Raw genomic sequence first — 12,579 nt, 5'->3', positions numbered from 1 at the left:
CGAGTTGCTCATTTCTGAGCTTCTCCCATGTATACATGTTATTAAACTTGGTATTATTTTCTCCTGCTAACCTGTCTTGTTAATTATTTGGCCAGCCATACGAACCTTAAAGAAAAGGGCAGAGGGAGATTCCACCTCTTCCCCCGACAGTAGTATTTAGGATGAGAACCTCCACCATTTTGTTGAGAAACTCAGTTTCCCTGGTTTCTTCCATGTATACATGTTATTAAACTTTGATTTTCTCCTGCTAACCTGTCTTTTAATTATTTGGCCAGCCATAAAACCCTTAAGGGAAAGGGCGGAGGGGGATTCTCACTCTTCCCCAACAGGGCAGATTCTGATCCCCCATAGTTACTAGCTGCTTAGTTATCAATGGTTAACTGTTTGCCGGTTTCACTCCCAGTATCAGCTCCCTATTAATCTTCCCCAGCTAACTTGATGGCGCCTCCAGCCTTCCACCTGGTCACGCCAAAAACCTTGGCGTCATCCTTGACTCCTCTCTTTCTCACATTCACATCTAGCCTATCAGCAAATCTGATGGCTCTACCTCCAAGCAGATCCAGGTCTGCCCAGTACTCCTCACTTCTACTATGTGGGAGATCAAGATTTGGCCACCCTGAAATCTATCTCTTTACCTTGATTGTTTTCTCTGAGGGACATTTGACCTCCCCCACTAACTGCCTAAAGAATTTGACATGGTGGCTCCTTCCGGGAACAGATCTATCATGATGGCTGTAAAGATAATGTAGGATAAATGTTACAATAGGAAAGGCACCAACAAGCCCATCTTATCGCAAGTTCTGTCTCTCTGGCCACATTCTCTGGATGGCCCTGCGAGGAGTTGCCAGACAATCATTTACATTTATAAGGGAAATCTCCATTTGTAAAGGTATCTCCCTCTCTGTTTTGGGAAGAGGGGGGGATGGCCTCATTTCTAGAGGCTTATCAGTGTGGAAGGTGAGGCCTTAAATCTGCATAATAACCTTACTCTTGTTTACTGTGCTTTAATGGTAATCTCCTGTAACTGACTCCCCCCACCCCCAAAATCCTCCTTTGTCATTGGCTGAACATGGTATTTAAGACGAGAATTTCTGCTATTGTGTTGAGAAACGCAGTGTCCTTGCTTTCTCCCATGTATACATGTTATTAAACTTGGTATTATTTTCTCCTGCTAACCTGTCTTGTTAATTATTTGGCCAGCCATAAGAACCTTAAAGAAAAGGGCAGAGGGGGAGTCTCTCTCTGTTCCCCCGACAACCGCTTCTTTCTCCTTCGTTCAAACCCACCATCCTCTTTCCTCTGAATTATTATAGTTGCCTCCACTCATCTCCTTGCTTCCATTCCAGCCCTCAACCTGTGGGCTTTTTTCAGTTATAAAAAAACTGTACTTTTTTCAGTTATATTGTTTCACTCCTCTGCTCAGAACCCTCCTATGATTTCCATCTCATTCAGGGTAAAAGCCAAAGGCCTTAAAATGGCCCCAAAGCTGTTACAAGCTATCAGGAAAATCTATATGGTACCCTAGAACTGAGAGAGAGTACCCGAAGGAGGACAAACTTTGAAGGATGCTCCCTCCCCAAGGCTGGGGTTCAGCCCTCATTGCAGAAGGTGTAGTTCAGCCCACGGGAGAGCAAAAAATTTCCCTGGTTTGTCCAGGCTGGAGCTGGTCTGCCATCTCTGGACAATGTTAACTGAAGTGAGCAGTTTTACAAGGCAAAGATAAGTTTTAAAGAAAAGAGAGGCTTTCTTAAAAGTTTGCAAACCGAGGAAGTACACCTCAACCTGCAAGTTCATAGGTGAGCCCCCCTCACCCCCCAGGTCTTGAGGTGGCTGGTTTTTAAAGGCAAAAAGTACAGAGCGTGCAAGGTTAAGGCTGAGTCCAGTTCTGATTGGTCGCCTCTTCCAGCTACAGCATATCTTGTGCCAGGGGCTTTGTAAATGTCCTAACTGCGGGGAAAGACCACTGCATTGTTCTCTGGCCATCTGGTGACAGTTAAGGTTAAAATGTAATTCTTTGTTTCTGCCCGTAGTTTAGCCTTGAGGCGGTCATCGAGACCTTGACTCTGGCCTTGTCCTTATCTCTTTATTTTATCAGCAACAGGAATCAACCCTCCGGAGAGCAGACGGGGCACAGACAATCAGCAACCAGTGGCCTGGGTGTGCAGAGGAAGCGGAGGCTTGCTGAGAACCCTCTGCACCACAGGCCAACAAGGCAGGAAGTGGTCCACAGATTGGGACACCATTGCAGGTAAGAGGCCTTTGGGGTCCTGGTGTCCATATCAGCACAGGAAGGTAATTGGAAGGCCAGGCCAAGGCTGCACGGTCACCACGAGACTGCGTGTTCTGGGCACCTTGCTGTGGCAGAGCTCTATGGGATGTCTCACTCCTCCACTGCTGACCCACCATGCAGGAGCCAGAAACAGCAAGAGAGCCCCTTCCTCCCGCAGTGACCTTCCACAGCCCTCCACTGAGAAAGCTTAACGTTGTGCTCACTGCAAAGGAGAGATGCTGGAAGGAATTCTGTCCATTTGGCAGAGTGTATATTGAAGGGTGAATTTGGAGCTGAGACGCAATAAATTGACATTTTTTCTCTAGCAAGACAAGTGCTTTAGCATGCTCTCGTGTCCCTTTGGTCCCCCATTCTTGCTCCCTCCATTCGTGTTGATATTGTAGAGAATTTTATTGCTGAGTTATGGATGTTCTCTTTATTTTATTTGATCCTAGCCCTTTTAATATAACAATAATAAGGAACAATAAACAATTACCAAAATATTTGGTCACACTTTCTTCCCATTTCTCTTACAGTATCTCTGGGATTTTTCTTTTCTTTTTTTTAGTCTTTCTTCCAAAACTGTTTTCAAAGTGGGCCTTTCTGTGATAAGCCTTGTGAGGCCTTGTGAGCCTGAAGATATTTTTTATAAAGTCTTCATTGATTGGTTGTTTAGCTGGATATAAATTTCTAGGTTCTTTCCCTTCAGTGTTCTTGAATCCAGCGTTGCTACAAAGAAATCTGATGTCAGTCTGAACCTTGTTCTTTTGTAGAGTTTCTGATCTTTAGAGTTTGCTTTGATTTTCTTAAATTTCACTGTGTCTAGTTTTGTGGGGGTTTTTTTTGTGTGTGTGTGTGTGAGGAAGATCAGCCCTGAGCTAACATCCATGCCAATCTTCCTCTTTTTACTGAGGAAAACTGGCCCTAAGCTAACATCTATTGCCAATCCTCTTCCTTTTTTTTTTTTCCCTTTTTCTCCCCAAAGCCCCAGTAGATAGTTGTATGTCATAGTTGCACATCCTTCTAGTTGCTGTATGTGGGACGCGGCCTCAGCATGGCCGGACAAGCAGTGTGTCAGTGCGCGCCCAGGATCTGAACCCAGGCCGCCAGCAGCGGAGCGCACGCACTTAAGTGCTAAGCCACAGGGCGGCCCCTAGGTTTGTGTTTTTCTCTCTTCTATTTTGCACTCTATAATCCTTTTCAATTAGGGTTCTTTTATCTTTAATTCTTGGAAACTGTCACAATTATTTCCTCAAATATCTGTCTCCATCTTTATTTTTCTCTCCAGGAACTCCTATTATCTGCATGTGGGCACTTTGCCTTCTCTTCTCTATATCTCTTAGCCTTTATTTTATATTTTCTCTTTCTCCATTTGGCTGCTTCGTGGGAGAGCTCCTCAAGCTGATCTTTCAATTTACTTATTTATGAGCTATATTTACCCTACTCTCACCTCATCTATTTTGTTCTTTATTGCAATTATTACATTTTTAATACCTAAAATTTCGAGGCCGTTAACCATTCCTGCCAATGGAATGTATACAGAAATGATAAGTGTTGCTCTTGGGCCAAGTCAGTGAAGAAACAGGTTTGCCTTCTTCCTCCCTCTTTCCTGAGTGAAGAGGATTCCAAGGCCCTAACAAATGGCAGAACTTCAGGGCCGGCCCGGTGGTGCAAGCCGTTAAGTGCGCGTGCTCCACTGCAGCGGCCCGGGGTTTGCCGGTTGGGGTCCCGGGTGCGGTTGGGATCCTGGGCGCGTGCGGTTGGGATCCTGGGCGCACACCGGCGCACCGCTTGGCAAGCCATGCTGTGGCGGCATCCCATATAAAGTGGAGGAAGATGGGCATGGATGTTAGCACAGGGCCAGTCTTCCTCAGCAAAAAAAGAGGAGGATTGGCAGATGTTAGCACAGGGCTGATCTTCTTCACACACACACAAAAAAACAAATGGCAGAACTGCAAGATGTAAGAAGTCAGGGTCCCTGGATCACTGATGGAAGGGTGCTGCCTCCTGACCAGGGAAATCTGCCATGTATGCAAATGAGAAATAAGCTTCAATTTTATTAAGCCGTTGAAATTTTGGTGTTTATTTGTTACAGTAGCTAGATCCAGATCTGCCCAATACTCCATATTTCTGCTGCTTTTTTCTCCCTCGTTCAAACCCCCCATCCTCTTTCTTCTGAATTATTGCAGTAACCTCCTCACTCATTTCCTGTTTCCACTCCCTAACTGATACAGGCAGGTGTTGTTAATACACCCATTTAACAGATGCAGAAACTTGCCCTCAGTGGCAAAGCTGGGATTTGAATCCAAGCAATCTGACTCCAGACCCCATACTGCTTTTTTAAGTACTACTGGACTAAAGTCTGTTTCTTTTAAACTCCATTTTACTGAAGACTGCACAAGATATCACACGCTGATGTCTTTACATTTGGCCTCCAAATCTCCCGATAACTGACTTATAGTGAGCGTGTGGTCTGAATCCCGAGAGATCACAGGGAATTGTGACTATTTTGTTACTCTGTGTTTAGTATTCTCTTATGAGGAGGTCAGTCAGGTGCAGCCATAAGAGAAGACAGAGGAGAGACTCAGGAAGTCCGTTTCTTACACTCACAGGTCCTAGAGATGGGCATTGCGCCATGTAGGGCCACATGGGAGAGACACAGGGTGGTCAGGGGGCAGACGACAGGACCAAGAGGAAGGCTTAGGCCATGGCCGTTATTGGGATTTCTGCGAGAAAGGCAGGGCAGGGCAGGATGAACACTTTAGGATTGGCTAGTTTGAATAAGTTCGGCAGGTCTTGGCCTATGGGGTGGTCCCTAGTTGCCTGGCACCTGGCCCTGGGATGATTAAGCCAGAGGAATATTGCCTCCAATTCTTATAATTTTATTTATTTATTTATTTTTTCTCCCAAAGCCCCAGTAGATAGTTGTATGTCATAGCTGCACATCCTTCTAGTTGCTGTATGTGGGACGCGGCCTCAGCATGGCCGGAGAAGCGGTGCATTGGTGCACGCCTGGGATCCAAACCCGGGCCACCAGTAGTGGAGCGCGCGCACTTAACCACTAAGCCACTGGGCCAGCCCTACCTCCAATTCTTTTGTTTACTCTCTCCATTATTACTACTGTCCCCATTCTTCAACTGCATCCAAGTCGCCAATTATTGCCCTTTCTCCCTTTTGGTCAGCTTCCTGCTGACTTCATTTCCTTCTCTATCCAGCCTACATACCATGAGCATCTGGTTTATCCACTTCTCTGCCAATACTCTTAACCCTCATTGCCTCTTTTTCCTCACACCCTGTGAAAGCCCCCACTGTGGATCAGTCCAGTTGTCCACATTGACCAAGTGTTCACAGTTGCCCATTCTTTTACCCTCTGCCTTGGCTTGACCAAAGTGTAGTCAAGCTTCTCTCCTCCCCACAAACCCCTGAAATTTAGCTTCTTTTTTTTTTTTAAACTTTATTTATTTATTTTTCCCCCCAAAGCCCCAGTAGATAGTTGTATGTCATAGCTGCACATCCTTCTATTTGCTGACTGTGGGACGCAGCCTCAGCATGGCCGGAGAAGCAGTGTGTCAGTGTGCGCGTGGGATCCGAACCCGGGCCGCCAGTAGCAGAGCGCACACACTTAACTGCTAAGCCACGGGGCTGGTCCTGAAATTTAGCTTGACCTCAAGTCTGAGCAAGCACTAAAATGCAGACCATCCTCCTTTAACAATTCTTCCTGAGAATCAGCTGTCGCCTGAACACAAAGAGAAATATTTCCTGTCAGATGAACCCGATCGTGTTGTCTGCTCCCCTCCTCACTTGCCCAGTTTCCCCTTAAAAGGTCTGTGAGCCCTCCCTATAAAAGAAAAGCTTTGAGCCAGCCCTGGTGGCCTCGCAGTTAAAGTTTGGCACTCTCACCATTTCGGCAACCTGGGCTCAGTTCCCAGTCGTGGAACCACACCACTCGTCTGTCAGTAGCCATGCTGTGGTGGCGGCTCACACAGAAGAACTAGAAGAATTTACAACTATACACAACTATGTACTGGGGCTTCGTGGAGGAAAAGGAAGAAAAAGGAGGAAGAATGGCAACAGATGTTAGCTTAGGGTGAATCTTCCCCTGCAAAAAAAAAAAAGGAAGGAAGGGAGGGAGGAAGGAAGCAGGGAAGAAAGGAAGAAAAGAAACCTTGGTTTGATTCTGAGACACTTGCAGAGCCTGAGGTTGCAGTGTTCTCTCCTTGTCCGAGTCTGAATTTGTTTTGACTGGACAGCATTCACTGCTCTTGCACGCAAGCTTCTAAGCGCTCCAGGAGAATATTTTCCATCCTTGGAGATTGGTGCCTGCAAACTCAGGTCTTTTCTCACTCCCTGCACACTCCCAGTGAATAACTTTTAATTCACTCAAAAAAGAACTTATTAGGGCCCGGCCCTGTGGCTTAGCAGTTAAGTGCACGCGCTCTGCTGCTGGCAACCTGGGGTTCCATCCCGGGCGCGCACCGACACACCTCTTCTCCGGCCATGCTGAGGCCGCGTCCCACATACAGCAACGAGAAGGATGTGCAGCTATGACCTACAACTATCTGCTGGGGCTTTGGGAGAAAAAATAAATTAAAAAAAAAAAAAAAAAAAAAAAAGAACGTATTAGATGGGAGCTCTGACAAAGAGCTTGACCAAACTTTAGTCAGGTGCCTGAACCTTCTCCTAGCCCCATCCGTGCACTTCTTCTAAAATCTAGTTTTGGCAAGAATCCTGCTAAGTCAGTTTAACCAGAACACTCCACCCTCGATATCTGATCACCTTGCATATCTGATCAGATTCCCCACCCTCCACTATCCCCTGGGTGGTGTCTGATCACCCTGGCCTGCGTCAGCAAGAGTCCTGCTAGGTCAGTTTGGCCAGAATCCCCCGTCCCCCTGATGTGTCCTCTTAGTAATTTTCTGTTCACTGACCCCACCCTCCTCCTTGGCTGTAAATCCCCCCTTGCCCGTGCTGTATTCAGAGCTGAGCCCAATCTCTCCCCTCGACTGCAAAATTCCATCACAGTGGTCCCTACACCGATCAAGATAGTCTCCTCCATTGAATAAAATCTCCCTTACTGTGCTTTAACAAGTGTCATTGAATATTTTTTTCTTAACTTCCTTAACTTTTTGTCACACCTACAATCCTATCTTTCTTTTCTTATTCTCCTTACTATGTTGGAAAGCTACACCCACCCACCCACCCTTATCTAAAGCTAATTCTTCCCGCTGAGCTCTGGACTCCATTCTCTCTTGTTTTCTCAAGGACCTCACTTACATCAGTATCCCCATTATTTCACTTTTTCTCCTGTGTCTTCGAGACTACCATTTCCGCTGATTTGACCCCATCAGTGTACAAACATATGTGGGTTTCTCTCCTATTAAAATCTTCCCACCCTGCCTTCTGATAGGATACTGCTTTATCTCCTCTCCCTGCTAGATAGTCGACCTATTGTGTTTACATTGTCTTTTCTTCGCACCACTCCTTCTCTCCTCAACCCTTGCAGTCTAGCTTCGACCTTCATCACTCCACCGAATCTGCTTGGTCAAGGTCGTCACAACCTTCTTGTTGCTAAATCCAATGAGTCTCCTTCAATCCTTTTCATACCTCTCTGCAGTAACTGACTCTACTGACCCCTCTCTTCTTGAAACATTTCTCCTCCCAAGGCTTCTCTGGTCCTACACTTTCTTAATTGTTCTTCTGCCTCTCTCTGGCTTTTCCCTCAAAGTCTCTGTCATGTTTCTGCATGGTTTGGTTTCCTGAGCAAAGGGGAATGCCATGCTAGAGAATGTTCTTTTCCTCAGACCCATTTGCTCCTGACAGTCCCGTGGTATTAGACCTGGAGCCATCTGCTTCTGTTCAAAGGGCAATAAAACTTCTCTCTAGAGCCAAATGCGTGCATTATAAAGTGGAGACTTTCCCATCTCTCCTCCCAAGAGAACTTATTTACATTCTGAGGGATTTGTTTATATTAGGGAGATTGGTTTTCTTTCCCTCTCTTAGGAAGGCAGGGTGGTAGGTGGGCAGCATATAGTCTACATAAACTCTCAGGTTCATGATGTCCAGGCTCTTCTCCTATAATTCAAAAAAAAACACCCTTTTTCACGAGCGTGGTCCATCTGGCTCCCATCATGTCACCTATAGGGTACTGGGCACGGGGAACTAATGCAGTTACTGCTATAAGTAATAATAATAATAAGTCTGATCTCTGATCCAGAAACCTCATGTTTTCTTTCAGAATAATATAAACAAAAATAGGTATTAAAAACTTGTCAGTCTGCTCTGGCTCTACCTATCCATTAAATATTGGTGCTCTTTAGAATTATATCCTATGCCCCTTTCTCTTCCTAATTTATACTCCTTGGATAATCTCAGCAATTTCCAGGAGTGCAATTACTGTGTATATACTGATGACTTCTCAACGTCTGCCTCTAGCCCAGACTTTTCTTTTGAGTTCCAGACACAGATTTCCAATGGTCCACTGGAGATTTCCATTTCCTTGTCCCACAGGCACCTCAAACTGAACATGTCCCATCCTGAGCACTTTTTCTCTACCCTTCCTTCATCTCCACACAAAAACTCATACCCTTTCCAGGAAAAACAACATGCGCTCAAGTTACATGAGAAGAAAACCTGGTTGTCATATGTGGCCTGTTGATTCTACCTTCTAAATGTCCCCTCTCGTGTCCTGGTGTAGGCCATCATGTCTAGTCTGAACCTTTCTTGACCACCCTATGCCGCTGGGTCAATGTCCCTCCTGTGTGTACCTGTAGAAGTCTCTGCTTACTCCTATGTAGCACTTACTGATCTACTTTATAGTTACTTGACTATCTCAACTACTAGACTGCATTCTCCCTCTGGGTAGGGACTGAATTTTATTCCATGTTGCACATTCCGTTCTCCTACCCGACCCTGGCATAGTGTCTGGCTCGTACAGTGATCAATAAATATTGGTGAATTAATGAATAGGCTCCTGGTACAGTTCTGCTCCTGATTGAGCAATCTGAGATTCCTTTAGATTACAGCTAGAAGGAACCCAAGAGATAGCATTACTAAGTTATAAGCCTGGAGCATTTCTCCTGATAATATGGCCACCATGATAACCAGGTGGACTTGAAAGTTTTAGGACTAAGTTCATTAGCATTCATTGCATGAATAGCTTGGTGTATTACTTTCCCAATCTGGAAGAGCCAAGCCTTGTCTTTGGTTACACAGAAGCTAACAGCTAATACATATACATTCACTCATTCAAGAAACACTTACTGAGAGATTACTGTGTCCCAGGCACTGTACTAGGCACTGGGAATAAGCAGTGAACAAAACAAAGTGATTACCTTCACAGAGCTGACAGGAAGTGGGGAGAGAGAGACAATGAATACAGAAATGTCAGTTTCTGGGTGCTCTGGAGAAAAATACAGCAGAGTAAGGAGGAAGGAGAACACGAGAGGGAAAAGGGGAAAGAGGCCTCTCTGATAAGGCCATATTTGAGCAGAAATCTGAAGGAAATGAAGAGTAAACCATGTGTTTTTCTGGGGAACAACATTCCAGGCAAAGGAATAGCAAGTGCCAAGGCCCTGAGAGGAGATTCACTTCACATGTCCAAGCAAGGTTGCTGGAGCTGGGTGAGAGAGGAGCGACAGGAAATGTACTTAAAGTGGGAGCGGGGGTGGGGGCACTTTTGCTTTAGATTATGCAGGCCTTCTAGGTCCTTGTAAGGACTTTGGCTTTTCCTCTTAGACAGGGAAACATTGGAGAATTTCGAACAAAGGAAATGATGTGATCTGATGTTCGTTTTAAAAGAATCCTTCTGGTTGCTGTATGGAGAATACAATATTGGAAGTCCAGGTGGAAGCAGTGAGATGAGTGAGTTCATTATAGTAATCCAGATAGGAGATAGTCCCTTGGATGGTAAAACCAGATAGGACCTGCTGATGGATTAGATGTGGGTGTATCTGAAAAAGAGGAGTCAAGAACGATTCCACATGGCTTGAGCAAATGGAAGAATAGAAATTGCTGTTACTGAGAATGGGAAAAACTGGGGGAGGAGTAGTTTTGGAGGGATGAGATCAGGCTGTTTTAAGTTTGAGATGCCTATTATACATCCAAATGGAGATGTTAAAAAGGCACTTAGGTATACCAGTCTAGAGTTCAGAGTAGAGGTTCAGGCTGGAGACATAAATTTGGAGTTAGCAGAATATGCAAGTATTTAAGGCCGTGAGGTGGGATGGTAACCCCCCTGACCGCCTCCTCCTGTGTCTGTACAGCTTGCTCCCTGTAGTTGTCCAGATCTAATGACTCTCAGACCCAACACAAACCTTTTCACTGTGCCTTACCACCCTCATATCCTCACGTCCCTCCTTACCATTCTTACCCATGGGCCATCATACAACCACTCTCTTGAATATTCCCTCAACAAACTTGCCCCTCCTTCCCTCCAAAATATTGAACTAGGAAAACTTCAGGCCCGGTTAAATCAAATTCTCTGCCTACTGTATGCATCCATGCAGATGAGCAAAGCTGGGGAAATAACTACCATGCTAACTAGTTTCATTGAAATTCACGACTGCTAACCTCAAATAAGGAGATACTGTTGCCTGGCAATCTTACTCCATGTTCCAACTCTGTTTCCTCTATCACTGTCCTAGACCTGTGTTTCATTACTTCTCAAACTTCCAACGCCTCCTCCCTCCTTCACTCATTGATGACCTTGCTTCCTATTTCAACGAGAATATCAGAAATAACAGAAGAAAAGTTCTTCATGCTCCCTCCGTGACATTTACCCTCATCTACGCCCCGCTCTCAATTACTGTAGATGAATAGCCCATGTTCCTATCTAAGACCCACCCCTATAATTGTATGCAGGATTGCTATTACTCACCACTCAAGGTCATCACTCTAGGAGTTTCCCCCATCTCCTGGATCATTCTCATCATCATACAAACATGTTGATATCCCTCATCTAAAAAAAAAAAAAAGCCCTCCGTTGACCCCGTGTTCTCCAGCTAGCACCCCATTTCTCTATTTCTCTGCTCCTTTTTTTTCCCAACTATTTTTATGGTGATAAAATACACATAAAATTTACCATCTTAACCATTTTTAGTGTACAGTTCAGTGGTATTAAATACATTCATAATGTTGTGCAATCATCACCACCATCCATCTCCATAATTTTCATCTTGTCAAACTGAAACTCTATACCTATTAAATAACAACTCCCCATTCTGCCCTCCCCTCAGCCTCTGGCAACCACCATTCTACTTTCTATCTCTATGATTTTGACTACTCTAAGTACCTCATGTAAGTGGAATATACAGTATTTGTCTTTTTGTGACTGGCTTATTTCACTTAGCATAATGTCATCAGGTTGTAGCGTATTGCAGAATGTCCTTCGTTTTTAAGGCTGAATAATATTCCATTGTGTGTATATAATACATTTTGCTTATCCATTCATCTGTTGATAGACACATGGATTGCTTCCACATTTTAGCAATTGTGAATAGTGCTGCTATGAACATGAGTTTACAAATATCTCTTCAAGATCCTGCTTTCAGTCTTTTGAGTATATACTCAGAAGTGGAATTGCTGGATCTTATGATAATTTTATTTTTAATCTTTTGAGGAACTGCCATACTGTTTTCCATAAGAGCTGTACCATTTTACATTCCCACCAACAGTGCAGAAGGGTTCCAGTTTCTCCGCATCCTCACCAACACTTGTTCTTTTCTCGGGTTTTTTTTTTTTTTTTTTTTTTAATATAGTAGCCATCCTAATGGGTGTGAGGTGGTATCTCATGGTAGTTTTGATTTGTATTTCCCTAATTATTAGTGATGTTGAGCATCTTTTCATGTGCTTATTGGCCATTTGTATATCACCTTTGGACAAATGTCTATTCAAGTCCATTGCCCATTTTTTAATTGGGTTGTTTGTTTTTTTGTTGCTGAGTTTTAGGGGTTCTCTCTATATCCTGGATATTAATCCCTTCTCAGATATATGATTTGCAAATATTTTCACCCATTCTGTGGGTTGCCTTTTTACTCTGTTGATAGTGGGTTTTTTGTGTGTGTGTGTGAGGAAGATTGGCCCTGAGCTAACATCTGTGCCAGTCTTCCTCCATTTTGTATGTGGGGTGCTGCCACAGCATGGCTTGATGAACAGCATGTAGGTCTGTGCCCAGGATCCAAACTCGCAAACCCTGGGCTGCCAAAGTGGAGTGAACTTAACCACTGCACCACTGAGCCAGCCCCTTGATAGTGTTTTTTGATTAACACAATTTTTACATTTTCATAAGTCCAATTTTTCTATTTTTTCTTTTG

At 44.4% G+C, this 12,579-nt stretch overlaps 1 long non-coding RNA gene across 2 annotated transcripts in view; it reads left to right on the top strand.

The window, feature by feature from the left end:
- The first annotated feature begins 326 nt into the window (after positions 1-326).
- LOC147912890 (uncharacterized) overlaps positions 327-12,579 on the top strand; it is a 31,852-nt gene continuing 19,599 nt past the window's right edge. Inside the window, exon 1 of one of the 2 annotated variants that reach the window (XR_015549515.1) lies at positions 327-2,248. This is a non-coding gene — a long non-coding RNA (uncharacterized LOC147912890). The remainder of the gene's footprint in view (positions 2,249-12,579) is intronic. The other variant, XR_015549514.1, reaches the window with a different exon arrangement.

Source organism: Ceratotherium simum, chromosome 33 (assembly GCF_057802395.1).
Source record: "Ceratotherium simum simum isolate JZ-2026a chromosome 33, ASM5780239v1, whole genome shotgun sequence".
Taxonomy (NCBI): domain Eukaryota; kingdom Metazoa; phylum Chordata; class Mammalia; order Perissodactyla; family Rhinocerotidae; genus Ceratotherium; species Ceratotherium simum.
This window is presented reverse-complemented; position numbering and strand designations above follow the sequence as displayed.